The following is a 2,427-nucleotide window of genomic DNA, read 5'->3' as shown; positions in this document are numbered from 1 at the left end:
TGTAGACCAGGCTGGTCTCGAACTCACAGAGATCCGCCTGCCTCTGCCTCCCAAGTGCTGGGATTAAAGGCGTGCACCACCACCACCCGGCGATTTTTTTTTTGATTTTAGAGACAGGGTTTCTCCATAGCTTTTGGTTGGTTCCTGTCCTGGAACTAGCTCTTATAGACCAGGCTGGCCTCGAACTTACAGAGATCCGCCTGCCTCTGCCTCCCGAGTGCTGGGATTAAAGGCGTGCACCACCACCGCCTGGCAGAACACAGGTTCTTTAGAAGAGCAGGAAGTGTTCTTAACCTTGGAGCCACCTCTTGAGCACCTTTCATTTCTCCTTCCCTTGCTGCTTGGGATATTAAACCTGTTGGCCAAGCAGTCTACCACTGTGATGTGAGAAATATATATGTGTGTGTGTTGTTTTTTGTTTTGTTTTCAAGACAAGTTTTCTCTGTAGCTTTGGAGCCTATCCTAGCTCTTGTAGACCAGGCTGGCCTTGAACTCACAGAGATCCACCTGTCTCCTCCTGAGTCTTCTGTAGCTCAGGCTGACCTTAAATTCACTACAGGAGAGCTGAGGTTGACCTTGAAATTATGGTCCTCTTGCCTCTACCTCCCAAGCTGGAGTTACACCACAAACCTGGTTTATGTTCTACTAAGGATGGAACCCAGGGCTTCCCGCATGGTAAGCATTGCTCCATCAGCTGCGTCCACTGCACACTGCAGCCTCAATCGTCTAGTTCTTTGTGTGTGTGTGTGTGTGTTTTCTCTTTCCCTAAATGGCTCAGGGGATGATCTTTCCTCCACCGCCAGAGGCAAGGCTCTCTAGAGCTGGATCTGGGGCTGAGGTGAGGCTCAGCCGCTGCTGCTCCTGAGTTTGCGTCTCTAGGACCGACATGGTAATAAGGGCCAGGTGGGCTAGGAAGCTGCCTCTAATCTCTCTACACTGGGGAGTAGAGGCAGACGTTTTGGAGGTGGGGGTGGGGAACCAAGCTAGCTAATCCAGACCAGCCTAGCCTGTGAGCTCTGGATTGTGATAGGAACCTGGTTTGAGTAAATACAGAGGAGAGGGATGGAGAAGACACCCCAAGTCAACCTCTGGCCTCTATACCCACACCTGCACCTGTGAACTCAGGTGTATGCAGACGCACGCGCACACACACACACACACACAAGGGGGGAGAATCTAAATTAGATGTGGGTTATTCACACCTAGAATCCTGCACTGGGAAGATGAAGGCAGGAGCATTCGGAGTTTTGAGTCCATCCCAGACTGCATACTGAGTTCCAGGCTGACCTGAGTTACATACCAAGATCCTGTTTAAGACGTGCATATGTGTGTGTCCACTTCAGCAGCACATGTACTAAGATTGGAACAATAAAGAGATTAGCATGGCTCCTGCTTGAGGATGGCAGGAACATTTATAAAGTGTTCTGTGTTTTCAAAATAGTTCAAGGAAGAAACAAAAACCAAGGGGGACTGGCGAGCTTGCTCAGTAGGTGAAGGCCTTGCTGCCAAGCCTGACGACCTGAGTTTTACTCCCTGGGGCCCAACAGTGGAAAATTGTCCTCTGACCTGCACGTGAGCACCTTGGCGTGGGCCTGCGCACACAGAAAGGCTCTCCAGCCTGGCCTTTAACACAACTCCAGTTCCAGACAAGGTTTAAGTTGCCCAACAGTAGTCATCTCTAAATTGTCCAGAGAGGGGAAATTCCAGTAGGCTGCAGGCCTGTGGCCTCTGTCCTCCTGCAGATTTGTCTAGCCTTCTGACATTGCGACAGACAGTTGCCGGAGTTCATGAACTAGAACCAAGCCAACAACTTGTTAAAAGATGCAAAATAAGACAGGCGGCTGTAGCGTATGTCTTTTATCCCAGCACTTGGGGGTAAGCAGAGAGGCAGGTGGATCTCTTAAGAATTCAAGGTCAGCATGGTCCACAGAATGAGTTCCAGGACAGTCAGGGCTACTCAGAGAAACTTTGTCTCAAAAATCCAAAGAAAAAGAAAATACGTTTTAAGTAAGTTTCTGATTTTGAAAATTTTTTCTTTTTAAAGCTTTTTTTTTCTTGGTGTGTTTGAAAGAGTATATGAATGTGCAGAGATATCAGACCATGTGGGAGCTGGGGTTAATAGGTGGTTGTGAGTTGCCTGATGTGGGTGCTGGGAATTGAGCCCATGTCCTCTGCGGGAACAGCAAGTGCTCTTAACCACTGAGCCATCTCTCCAGGCCTGTTTCTGATTTTGCGTAGGTCTACATTTGTAGCTACCTGGAGATACATGCAGCCTGCAGGTTGTATGTGGCTGTCTGTCCTGTCTTTCCTTCCACTGGCTGCTTTTGTGTGCTGGGTGGGTCTCTAGCCTCCAGCTAGAATCCTCACTAAAGATCTCTCTCTCTCTCTCTCTCTCTCTCTCTCTCTCTCTCTCTCTCTCTCTCTCTC

At 49.0% G+C, this 2,427-nt stretch overlaps 1 non-coding gene across 1 annotated transcript; it reads left to right on the top strand.

The window, feature by feature from the left end:
- The first annotated feature begins 1,330 nt into the window (after positions 1-1,330).
- On the top strand, positions 1,331-1,434 carry LOC113456176. The gene has a single exon (XR_003377035.1). It is a non-coding gene; the product is annotated as a U6 spliceosomal RNA (small nuclear RNA).
- Positions 1,435-2,427: the final 993 nt, after the last annotated feature.

Source organism: Microtus ochrogaster, chromosome 5 (assembly GCF_000317375.1).
Source record: "Microtus ochrogaster isolate Prairie Vole_2 chromosome 5, MicOch1.0, whole genome shotgun sequence".
Classification (NCBI taxonomy): Eukaryota; Metazoa; Chordata; class Mammalia; order Rodentia; family Cricetidae; genus Microtus; species Microtus ochrogaster.
The sequence above is the reverse complement of the archived record's forward strand: the minus strand, read 5'-3'. Positions and strand labels throughout refer to the sequence as shown.